The 13,531-nt window shown below is 37.0% G+C and overlaps 1 pseudogene across 1 annotated transcript; it reads left to right on the plus strand.

Moving 5' to 3' along the window:
* Positions 1-1,688: 1,688 nt before the first annotated feature.
* LOC137716548 (rho GTPase-activating protein 1-like) lies at positions 1,689-7,952 on the plus strand (annotated as a pseudogene). Its single transcript, XR_015960820.1, has 6 exons — positions 1,689-2,206; positions 2,461-2,595; positions 2,765-2,884; positions 6,444-6,674; positions 7,205-7,562; positions 7,598-7,952. The product of XR_015960820.1 is annotated as a rho GTPase-activating protein 1-like (transcript).
* The last annotated feature ends 5,579 nt before the right edge of the window (positions 7,953-13,531 follow it).

The raw sequence follows: 13,531 nt of genomic DNA on the forward strand, positions 1-13,531 counted from the left end.
CCTAATAATTTCTCCTAATCACCCCCTCATTACAGTTCTCATTTTCTTTAGGCCTCATCGAATAAATGGTCCTTGTGATGCTAATGTAATCGGAAGATGGTCCTTGTGGTAAAAAATTAGGATTTAAATCCTCGGGGTGTTAGTCAATTAGCAAATTTAGTCCATAAGTGATTTTTCTGTTAAATGTCCGTTACATACAGGGGTAAAAATGTACACCTTCTTCCTTGTCTCTCTGTTATCTCTCTCTGCAATTTGTATTTTCTTGCATGAGGTCATCATTGGCAGCGGCCATAACTTGAGGTTCTTCGAACGATTATGAGCACGTGAGCTTCTTCGGAATTTGACAGTAGCCGTTGCCCTATCCAACGAACCTTCACCTCTTTCCAAGCTCTTAGGCTCTTAGGCTCACGCCCTTCTTCCTCCTCCCAACACAACAACGAATCCGTTCGATTGGGACCCAACTCCGGTCAAATTTCTAAGAAATCCTCAGGCCCCTTGGCTCCACAACTCCAGGTAACTGGCCTTATCACCTCCAGGCCATTGGGCTCGGGCCCACTAAGTTCCGGGGCCAAAAGGTCGTCCAGTCATATTGGCTCGATGAGCAAAGTGTTGTATGGTTTGTCGATGACCACTTTGAGCAAGGAGGTGAAATTGGAGTTTCGGGTGTCGAAGGTGGTGATTTGGGTGTTCATGGTGGTGGCAGTGATGGGGTTGCTAGTGGGTGGGTTTCTGATGGTGGCCGTCAAGAAATTGGTGATGTTGGTGGCAGTGGCGCTCTTTCTGGTGCTGGTGCTGGTGGTTGTTGTTTGGAATTGTGTTTGGGGAAGAAAAAGGCTGCTAGGGTTTGTGAGGAGGTACCCAGATGTTGAGCTTAGAGGTCCCATTGACGGACAGTACGTCAAGGTAATCACTCTCCCCATCCCTCTTAGATTTTCCTTTCCTTTTTCATATTTATTTATTTAGTTGCTTGCCCACTCTTAAAATAATTGCATTCTCTTGCTATTTAAATTAGATACTTTCCCAATTTTTTTTATTGATATTACATAAAGAATTCCGAAAAAGCTCACATGCTCACAATCTTCGAAGAACCTCAAGTTCTGGCCGCTGCCAATGATGACCTCAAGCAAGAAAATACAAATTGCAGAGAGAGAGAGCAGAGAGACAAGGAAGAAGATGTATATTTTTACCCCTATATTTAACGGACATTTAACAGAAAAATCACTTATAGACTAAATTTGCTAACGAACTAACACCACGAGGGTTTAAATCCTAATTTTTTTTTACCACGGACCATTTATCCGATTATGCCTTTTCTTTATTTCTTCATTAATAAAAAAGTTTAGCATTATTGCGCATTTTTTAATGCCAATCCCAACCGTATTTTATTGAGAGTTTTAATGAAAAACCTGCGGTATTGTTCATTTTAACGAAAAACCATATTTTTACACTAAAAAGTTAAACCTAATACTATTTATTTTACCCTTTATTTTACCTTTATTGTTAAACCTCAAATTTTTCAAAATCTTTTCATTAGTTTTGTTATTTTATTTCCCTCTCAAGACTTCCACCAAATCACCAAGTCTCTGTGTCTCTCTCTCTCCACCATCTGAAAACAAAAAAAACCATATTTATTTCAGTTAATGATACTCACGTCCCACACTGCTCGTCTCCCCCAATGAGACCCTTTCCCTTTCCTTTCAATCCAATTATCATCCAACTCTCGCTCTCTACTCTGTAAAACCTTGAACAAGACCAAGCCAAAGAAACAATCTTTGAAAAGCGCTTTCTTTTGTTTTTTAATCGAGTTAAAGCAAAAGGGTTGCTTTCGTTGCCAGCCATGACTGAGGTCCTCCATTCCCCTTCCCATTTTTCTTCCTCCCCAAGACCCAGCTCCTCTTCTTCTTCCTCTCCTCCTCCTTCCAATTCTTCCTTATCCTGCGCAGCCCCGTCTTCTTTATCCGGCCCACCCCGGCCCACCGAAGACGACGACGATTGCGACTCTGCGTTGACTTACTGTGAGGCGAAGGACCGTGACAAGCGCAGAAGGGAGCAGCTTTCTCTGTTGGCGTTGCTGGTAACCTTTTTCAGGAAATCTTTGATTCCTTGCAAGAGTGACAGAGGGGAGTTTTGCGCTATGGAGATCGGCTGGCCAACCAATGTGCGACACGTGGCACATGTGACCTTTGATTGGTTGAATGGGTTCTTAGTATAATCTTCTCAATTGGTTGATCAAGGTGGTGTCTTTAATGCAGTGAGGGCAATGACATTGACAATTGCGGATTCCATCTCATTGTACAATGTGTAAGGAACCCTTTACAACATTACATGAGCTCAACTATTTGTTTTTAAATTTATTTGTTCCCGACTCAAAGCTTGGTAGTGCTTGTTTTCCTTAGAAAGATATCGTGTATCATTCAAGTATTATCATTTCTGCCCTTCTGTTTATCCCTTGACCTTAAGTTTTTAATATGTAGTACAACTGTTTTTGGAGTATCCACGGAGTCCATGCAGTTGTCATACGACTCTAGAGGTAATAGTGTGCCAACAATTCTCTTGCTTATGCAAGGACGGTTATATGCAGAAGGAGGCCTTCAGGTATTCACTTCCCTCCATGCTTTCCAGGTTCATATCACGAATTCTGATTTAAGAATTGGTAAAACTATAGTTCTGGTTCATCTGTTGTATTTCTTGTGTGATATGGGGTAGTTCCTGTTCTATATTATTGCCCCCGACGTTTTCTCAAATTGTTCAATTATACATGTAGGCGGAAGGGATTTTCAGAATTAATGCCGAAAACAGTCAAGAGGAGCATGTAAGGGACCAATTAAATAGGGGAGATGTACCAGAAGGCATTGATATACACTGTCTGGCAGGACTGATCAAGGTAGAGTTATGATTGATAGTTAATGTATTGCATCATTTTTGGCATATGCTTGTTCGCATGAAATATGTGAAGGTTAGCTGATTTGAGTGATGAATTAGGATAGTCCAAAAAGGGTTGTACTTAATAGCTTCTTTTGGGCTAATTATTTCCTTTTCAAGTTTTCAGAAATTACGTGCCAAAAAAATCCCAAAAGAAGTTCAATGTATATATGAATTTAATATGTCTTAAACAACTCTATGTGTTTTAAGACTTAAACAATGAACTTCAAGTGTATGTTTTTGTCAGCTTGTTTTACAAACTCTTAATTTCAGTGTCAATCTTACACTATTTCACACAACCATTGCAGTTATACATCTGAACAAAATGAAACATACAAAGCTAGAGTCCTTTATATTATATACTAAAGCGAACTTGTTTGCAGAAGACGTGTTTTGTAGATGACCCTTTTACCATTTTTGGCGGAATGGATTTTGAGTACGTCTAAATAATCAGCTTTTTGTGCCCCTCAACTATATGGATGTTTACACACTGGCAGCCGCATTGTACATTATTATGTTGCAATGTAGAGCAAGGAGTTCAAAAGCGTCCTATATTATTTAATACAGGTGTTGTGTCTATGAAGTTCATCCTAATAAAGGAAAAGTTAAAAGGAAATCCTATTCTACTATGATTTCTAAGTGTTGCATTAGGTTAAAGTCACCACTGATGCTGCTTTTATGATCCACCTCCACCCTTGCCACCTTGGTACATGTACCACCACTTTTCGAATAGCCTGGTCACAAAGTTCTTGACTATTCTAGGCCATTGCACTAATATTGTGCTTAATTTTGTCATGCTATGACTGTTTCTATGAGTACATTAGCCCTTTGATTATCATGGTAGTTGGGTTGATGAATCTTGATAGAAAAAAACACCTCTTTTATAGAAAGACAATTATAACAGGAAAATTAAGGGCTGGTTTGGTATTGCTGTGCTTTGAAAAAAAGCTGCTTCTGCTGTGCTGTGAGAATTAGCAGCTGTGAAATAAAGCAGCAGAGTGTTTGGTAAACTTTTTTGTAAAAGTGCTTTTGAAAAAAAAAAAGCAGTATTAGAGTGTTTGGTAAACTTTTATGTAAAACAGATGTGAAAAAAAACCGGTTTTTCAAAGCTAGGTTTTGCAGCTTCTTGTTTTTGGCTTTTTTTTCATCCAAAACTGTGAAAAAAAGCTGAAGCTGAGTGTTTACCAAACACAAAAACAATTCCCAGCTTTTTTTGATAGCAGCTTTTTTCATAATCACCTCAGTACCAAACCAGGTCTAAAGGCTAGTTTGGTATTGATGTGCTTTGAAAAAAAGTTGTTTCTGTTGTGCTGTGAGAATAAGCAGCTGTGAAATAAAGCAGCAGAGTGTTTGGTAAACTTTTTTGTAAAAGTGCTTTTGAAAAAAAAATAGTATTATAGTTTTGGTAAACTTTTATGTAAAACAGATGTGAAAAAAAGTCGGTTTTTCGAAGCTGGGTTTTGCAGCTTCTTGTTTTTGGCTTTTTTTCATCCAAAATTGTGAAAAAAAAACTGAAGCTGAATGTTTACCAAACACAAAAATAGCTCCCAGCTTTTTTTGATACTAGTTTTTTTCAGAATCACCTCAGTACCAAACCAAGCCTAAGTTTGATGATGTACTGGTATGTATCGTTTCCGGGTAGTTATTATGTCCTTTGTAATCTGGTTCGGCTTATCTTCAAGATACAGCATCCATATGGTTTGTAATGTGGGCAAACACTGGTGTAGGCTACCATGGGAGTAGGGTAGCCAGCCCTGAAACCAAGGAGTATTGTCTTCCACAGTTAGTTGTCACCTTTTGCCAAATATGCTCTTAGGAAAGGACCAAGAACGATCAGAAGGAATCCTATAAATACCACATTGCTGTTGAAGGGTAGTGTATGCTCACTTTAGTCTTTTGCTAAGCCAAATCTCTGCCTCTGTGCTTTCTCACATTGGCTTGACTGATTTGATTGTTGGGGTTGTTGGCTGACTTGACTCTACACTGTCCCCCTCAATGATCCCACTTTCCCCCTTGATTTAATGAATGTGCAAGGCACAAAGAATTGCGTGGAAAGAATGGAATGGTTGATCTAATTTTGGCATCAACATGTATAAATTTAAATGTATTTCCGTAGTTAGTTTGTGAAAAAGAAATTTTCAAATTGCCATATTTGACATTGATTTGAATATAGTTTCTAAATAAATGTCCAGGTAATGAAGGTCCTGCGATAATTACTCAACTATTTTCAGACTTTTAGTAGTACTCAATTAGTGATTCAATTTCAAGGGAGTTGTCTATGGGATTTGATTAAGTGGGAGTTTCAGACTGGCTCTATAAAGTCAGGGACAAACAATATAAAGTTAAATAGAAAAACAGGTGAGATTCCACTATGGTTTGAAGATGCCCTTATAGAAGCCCTTAGAAAAGCATTTCACTGGGAAGTCATTCTCTCTCTCAAATCCTTCTTATTTTTCAGATTGGGTTTATGGAAGATGACAGGGTTGGATAATTTTTTCTGTGTTCGTTGTTTATGTGCCTCTGTGAATTGTCTTCTACTCAGAATGTGTTTAATTTTATTGTGAATTCTATTTAAAAAGTAAAAACCACAAAGGCTCATGCTAAAAGCACAGTATGAACTTAATTAAGGCGCAACAGTTGACAAATGGGAGCATGATCATTGTTTTGTCGAGGAACCCTTGAGCCTCCTTTGTTGCACTTGCTTTAACTCCAGGTATAGTCGGTCAGTTGTCACTATCTTTTATACCTTTCCTCGATATCGAATGGAAGTGCTCGAGAATGATTTTGAAGTTTATATACTTGCAGCATCACATGCTCATTTTTTGTTCTCAACCAGAACATTAACTCGCAGGAGACAAGTTCCTCTTGCTGGGGTCCAGGGAGAGTGATGAAGAATATAAAAGAATTATTACTATTTTGAGACCTTTTATCATATTTTAGGGGTCTGTTTAGAAGTAAATTAAGGATTCGATTACTGATTTGATTTTGTTAGAGATTTGACAAAGGAGATTGTTCTCAAATTAGGTTATGGTGCAACTTTTGTGGGACAGATTGATTTATAAAATTATGAAATCATATGGGCTCCCTTTGATCTTCGCTTCCTTTCTTCTGTTTACCTGGTCTCTCTTCTATATCTTCTTCTCTTTATACTTTACTAAGGTCCGTATTTTAGTTTGCAAAGTCAAAACTTCTTGGATTTTCATTCACTTTTAATTTTGCAATCAGTGCATTTTTTATCGCAATCTTTACATTTCTTTTACAAGTCAAACTTCATTGTCTAGTTTTCTTCTGGTGCACGTTTTCTAATGCTGCTCTTGAGTTTGGTGGAAATTCTAGGACTTGTGAGTTCCCATGACTTGAATGTTATCTTCAATTGTTTTCTCATGGTTGTGACTCCCACGATGAGGCATCCATGGTTTTTGTGAGCAGCCATAAGGAAAAGTGCTTTCTTGCTGTTTACTTCATCCTGCATCATCTTGATTCTTGATACATTCACCTGATGTTTGATTTGATTTTTTTAGGCTTGGTTTAGGGAACTCCCAGCCAGGGTTCTGGATTCTCTATCGCCTGAGCAGGTAATGCAATGCCAGTCAGAAGATGACTGTTCCCAGCTTGTGAGGCTTCTACCACCGACTGAAGTTTCTCTACTGGATTGGGCCATCAACCTTATGGCTGATGTTGTCCAACAGGAACATCTAAACAAGATGAATGCACGCAATATAGCCTTGGTTTTTGCACCAAACATGACTCAGGTGTGTATAGTTTCCTGTTTTTTCTGTCTTGCCTGAAGAGTGCGTTTGATATACCAGTACTGTGGCAAGCATAATTAATATATCTTCCGAAAGATCGTATGTAGGCTTTCTTATAATCAAATTGCTGACTTGAATACATGCTTTCGCTGCATGTATGAGTTCTTTATTCTTTTCATTCTTTACTTTGGTACATGTAGTAAGTTTTTAAATTTCCAGTTAGTTCTCATATCTTCTTTTGTTCTCATCTTCTTTTTGTTTAATGTTGAAGATGTTACTATGTCATATGTTGTATGCTAAGCTTTGTACTATATGACTGGCATAGGTGTAAACCATCAGCGGGACACCTCCCACTGCTCTAGTTTTACATACATAGAAGGTCATTAAATGTTTTCTGACTAAGTTTGTAATCCCTTATAAAAATAGAAGTAAAACATAAGAATACAATGTTGACAGCAATGAGCCACCGAGGATCACAGATTACTGAATGGTTGGAGCGTTTGACGGATACTAACTGAGTTTTTTGGATTCAGATGGCAGATCCATTGACTGCATTGATGTATGCAGTCCGAGTGATGAACTTCCTGATAACACTTATTTTGAAGACACTGCACGAAAGGAAGGATTCTGTTGTAGAGCCTCCCTTGTGCTATGTAGAACCCTCTGATGAGGATGGACACCAGAGCCCTTCACAATCCTTAAAGGAAGGTATTGGCAAACTTAATGAAGGGAAGGAGCAGTCAGTGTTCACTAAAGAACCTCGATCTGGAAGTTCCTCCAACTCTAATCAAGTCAGTGACGTAACCAATAGAGAGGCTAGCAGTTTGGTGAGCCTGGTTAAGAAGCTAAATCCTGATAACAGTGGGTGTTGCGATGATGCGGTGCAGATGACTCGTTGGTTAATGAAATCGAAGCTGGCAGAGTCTACAACATGACTTCTGAAGTTCAAGCGCACGACTTCTCTAAGAGCGTGCCTGGTCAATCGAGTGATTCAAATATCAAAATGGTGCCTAAAAGACCAAGTGAACAGTAGTCTGTAATACGCGGAACAGGGCCTATTCAGAAGGCTAGGGGAATCAGCACTCTGAGTCGCATAGATTCTACGATGGAGCGGATTGAAGCCTGGCGGTGAAGAAAAGCTCGACCCAACAATTTCAGATTTAACCGATTCTACAACATTGTGTGAATATAAAGTTTGGATGATTTGCAAGACTGGGAAGAGTGCATTGTTCATGTATGTGTTTTCTGTCTTGCTGGGTGGTGGTTTGCTTAACCTGTTTTGTATTTGTTAGTATCAACCGACATTGTTAATAGGAGTCTCCATTGGCGTGGTTCCTGGTGTATGAGTGTGATCAAACATTTCTTTTTACCTTCTCATTTGGTCAGTGAAAAATGAATTCTAGAACCATTTTTCTCACGTTCAGAAACTATGCTAGTATCAGTCGCTCACGAGCAGTGCATGGCCAGAGACCCTCTTAACGTTGTCTATCATCAACAATCAATGGGAACTTGGTCAGGAGTGATGCACAAATCTACCAGAAAATTTTAGTGAAATTTAAAAACTTTAGCACATGTTTGATAGCCATTTCGTATTTAGCTTTTGATTTTTATTGTTGTGTTATGATAGAGGTGAAGCACGTGAAAGAAATGAGGGTCTAGAAGAGTGGGAGAAGGTTGGTTGGAGGTATGTAGAAGAAAGGTAATAGGAAAGCACACAAATTGATAACCGAAAACTATATTAAGTTGTTTTTACTTTTAGATTTTGTTTCCTTTCTTTCTTTTTTATTTTCCCCATGTCTCAAGTAAAGATGTGAAAATTAAAGACTAAATTGTCAACAAACGAGTTTTTCGCATACTATTAATTTAAGTTACCATTGTAGTGGTATCTCAAATTAGTATCACAATTCCATGTAGATAAAGATATACACATATACCCCAATAAGTTGGTACAGTGGAAAGCGATTAAGGTCTTGGATCCCCATCCCAAGTTCAAACTCCAATTAATGCATTCTTTGGAGCTATTGACTCTGCTTTGGTGTATCATTTGATCTGGAAGCCAAAAGTATGTTGCTGCCAAGAGGGAGATGATTCTTTCGTCAATGTATAGTAAGATAATTTTTATATTAAAAAAAAAGATATACATATGACATAACATTATATCATTCTGAAACACCATGGAACATTAACGTGACGTCGAGTATGTAAGTCCTTTCCCATCATATGCGCAGTGGGACCACAAATCCATGGCCAATAAACACGACGTGGGAAAGAAAATTATAACAAGACGATACAAAATCTATCGGATTGTGGAACTCTCCACAAACACTAGCAGTCGGCATCCATCAAATATCAAAGGCTTGTTTGTTATATATTAATGTATATTTAGACGAGGCATCAGACTACGGTGTGATGGGAGCCAACTATTGTCTTATAAAACAGGTGGCTACTGTAAATGAACCACTGGGATATTCCTCACCATGCCATTGAAAATTAGAGGAGGAAATGTAGGACCATGGTTGGATGTGGTGCACCCAACTAGGCATTGAGTTCAAAATTGTTAAATTTTGGTATAGATTCAATCGAACTAGATTAACTTATGGAGCCTTCTTTCTATGAACAAAAAGAAAATTGAAACAAACAAATAATTTTAGAATCACATTCAGACGCATAACATGATCCGAGTCCAAACTATCTGTGAAATAGATAAATTAAACACAAGTAACCATTCGTAAGTGCAAAAGATTAATAATAGTACAAGAAGAGAAAAATAAGGTTGTTTCCATGATAATTGACCAATTAATCACTCAAATCTTAATAAATAAAAAAGAAAACTTTTGATTGATGTGAATGGTTGCTTAGTACTAAAATTAACAAGAAATTTAAGATGACAATTATACAAGAAGAGCTTTGAAAATCAAGTCCAATGTAGCCTCATATTTACCTATCCGTTGATTAATCAAATTGATGTTATTGGTTTGTTTTCCTTTCGTATAGATAATCTATTGTATTTAGACTAATATATCTCTACATACAACTTTTTCATAGTATTCAGTACAAGAGCGAACACATAGTACTCCTAAAAGAATTTACCACTCTTATGCACAAGAAGCAAGCCTCAAATTTGGTATGGTATGGTATTTGACCCAAAAAAAAAAAAAAAAAAAAAAAGGCATGGTATTTACTCTAGTTTGCATCAAGTAACTAATTAAAAATATTGAAGGTAGCTAAGAACTGAAAACTGAAAACAAAATTAGAGTAATCAATAGCTAGACAAAATAAGAAAACTAGACAATCATACCTTAGATAAGATGTTTATCTACACAGTCACAAAAATAAAAGAAGGAATGTGCTATCCACACACCTTATTTTACTTCTCACACACCTTTTGATAATTTATGTCCGTTGATCTTCTTCAATTCATCCGATCCGACGGCCGAAAGTTGGAAAGATGTGTGAGAAGTAAAATAGGGTGTGTGGATATCACACTCCATAAATAAATACTAAAGAGAATGATTAAGCTTGATTTGCTTTGGATATAACAAAATAACAACCCATCAATGTCATGAACGTTGCATACACATCAATACCCTTATAATTTGTTAGGAAGTTTTCTTTTCCTCATGTACGAAATTATAAAATTCGTTCAACAGTATTGTGTGATCAAATTTGACGAAAGCAAATCCTATTCATACATATTCATACATAATTGATGTTTGTGGCATACATTTGAAAGCATATGATTCATCTTGTTTATTTACATCAAAGTTCTGAGATATTTCATTAAAAGAAAATTTCCAACCTTTAAAATGATAAAAATGGTTTAGTGGAAACTGTTAATTAACTTTCAAAAATATTAAGAGCCGTTTGATACCATTTTGTTGTATTTGATTTTTTAAAAAATTGAAAACTCATTTAGTAACTACTTTTTTTTTCAACCACAGGAAAATACTTAGTTTAAAAACAATAAAAAAAACTGAAAGCAACTTCTTTGAGTTTACAAATTTTAGCTTTCAGTTTTCATTTGTTTGAAAATTGAAAGTAGTTACCAAATATGAAACACCTTGATCCGGAATGACCACTTGGACTCCGAATTGAGCCGTGCTGGTCGACACCTGGAGGGTGACAGCCATAATGTGTAGTGACGTGGAAAATGTGAGTAAATTTAAACCTAAAAGTGCCTAAATGTAAGAGTGCGCTGGTGAGCGGGAATGAACCCATTTCACACACGATGTCAGAGCATAAGTAAAGTACAGTAGAGTAGGATGAGAATTATACCATCGAAGGTAATCTCCAATACCAAGATTTTCCAAGAATCCTTGTCGATACGAAAGCTTAGCTACTAAAACATGGAGGGGCGAAAAATAAGGATGAGTGGGCCTAAAAATAAAGCGTTGTAAAGACCTTTTCAAAAACATAATAATCCCTTGCCGTAAAAGAAATATAGTTTCCAAAATATACATACTACGTATAGTAGAAAAATACTTACAGTAACCTGCAAAATCACATAATTCCATACGTCACAATATTGCGTAAATAAACACATAACAACCAATATCACATAATCTCGCATAAACAAACATATGATATCAAGTGCTCATCGACACATGCTGACACACGAGTTCATTTAGAGCTATTCTGACATCAACATGACTAGGTGTAACAATGATATACGCTCTAATACTACAATCACATGAAGACTGGCGCTATGCGCAGCACACACGAGTCCTAATTACCTATAGAAATCTAGGATAGGATTGGCACCTACAATGGATCCAAAGTGAGTGTACAGTACGATGTGCACATACACGTGAAAGACTGGCTCTGTCCCTGGCGAGTACTAACACCTAACATAACTAAAATCATACGATGGTACATCAATAATTTACGTCGCCATAATACTATTCCATAAACATTAATCATGGCCACAAGTATAATTAAGACATCCCCTTATAGTAAGCTTTCCTGTGCATCCCGTAGGATTACTTCCTAATTTCCCACCAATAAGACATTTCTTATAAACGTTAATCTAATTATGGCAATCACTTAAAAAAAATTCATTGATAAGTATATATGGGGAAACTAACCAATACACACACACACACACACACACACACACACACATATATATATATATATACACACACTATATATAAAAGAAAAGAGCCACACACAGATTATGTCGTTGATTCGAACTCGTTTGAACTAAGAAAGCCAAAGTCACGGACAATAGTCGCACCTAAGCATAATATTAGGGTCGTTAGTAAAACTCAACTAAAATGACTAAATTTGAGAAAACGAAGTACAAATTTGGAATCGGAGGGTCGAAATACGCTAAGTGGGGTCCTGGGCAAATTTTGTAAAAAGTCAACGGTCGACCCTAAAAAGTAAACCAAGACACCCTGGTGATCAACTATGTTAAAACTTCGAAATTTCACTAAACGGATGTAAAAATGGACTCAAGGGGTCGAAATTAGCCTAAGAGGATCTTTGAGAAAATTCCGAAAAAGTTAACAGAGGAATATTCCAAAGAATATTCCCAGAATATTAAGCCCACTTTGAAATTGGATCGGGCTAGAAATAATAGCCCAAAGGTTTTGGACCTAGTTTGGTCTTGGACCAGATTTGGGCTTAGGCCCTTTTTTTTTTTTTTTTTGAAGAAGGCCAGAACTGGACCGCTTTTGGTTGGAAAAGTTTTAGCATGATCTACAACACCAAAATGTCTCAAAAAACAACCAAACATACTCCTAAGCATGATCTACAAGTTTTTGGAAAAGTTTTAGACCTTACCTTTGCTGGAGACGGCGAGAACTTGTCGGATTCGACTTTTTGCACAGTGATGGTACTTTGCAACGAGGGAGGGAGGAAAAACAAGGGTTTCTTGGCCTGGTTTAGGTTCATGAGTTAGTCAACGATCGTCGGAGAGAGAGTCCGTGAAGGCAGTGGTGATGGCCATTGTTGTCGTTGGAAAGGTATACAGGAGAGGTGACGGAAAAAGAGTAGGATGGAGAGAGAGAGTCTGAGTGAGAGAGAAGAAAGGGAAAGAAAGAGAGTGCCCAAGACTGGGGAAGGGACACGCGGGTGAGATTGAGAGGTGAGTGTGGGTCCCACGGGCCACACAATAAATTAATAAAATATTAAAATATCCCTTAAAAAAATATTAAAATAAAGAGATAATAATATAAAATTTTGAAATAAAAATATATAATGTAGAACAGTAATTTTTACAAAAGTATTTTCGAATTCGTTGTTCCGTAAAATCTTCATCGTAACTCTGATTTCAATTCCTTTTGCGCCTACGTGTTCGTATCGTCGAGACTACGTAGAATAGTAGCTCATACACATCACGAAATGATGGTCAATGTCAACAATCTCATCACTAGGGCATTTTTGTCAATTCTCTCTTTTAAAATTAATAACATCGTAAAAGTAGGGACGGGTTATCACAATCTACCCACCTTAAAAAAAATTTCGTCCCTAAAATTTGAAATAAGTCGCTAAACATAAAAACTTAAAATAGAGAGAAAATATATAAAGAAGAATTCAAGCTAGAGCGGTTGCATAAAAGAGAATGTCGTTCCGTCGTGATCAGATTGCAATGATTCCTCTTTCATGCCTCCAAACTGACACTTTCCTTCACCTTCAGTACAATACTATAATATAATAATTTTTATAAAAACATAAGGTCGAAAGTATTTATATATATATATATATGTATAATAATATCCTGTCAAAATGCGTATATATAATAACGTAAAGTTAAAATAATTGTACTGAAATTAAAATTGAACATAGAATATTTTTCGCTTACGCACACATTGCGTCACCTACTCTAAAGATAAGTGTGTATATCTTTGGGTTAA

This window comes from Pyrus communis, chromosome 3 (genome assembly GCF_041283825.1).
Source record: "Pyrus communis isolate YQ-2024b chromosome 3, ASM4128382v1, whole genome shotgun sequence".
NCBI classification, from domain to species: Eukaryota; Viridiplantae; Streptophyta; class Magnoliopsida; order Rosales; family Rosaceae; genus Pyrus; species Pyrus communis.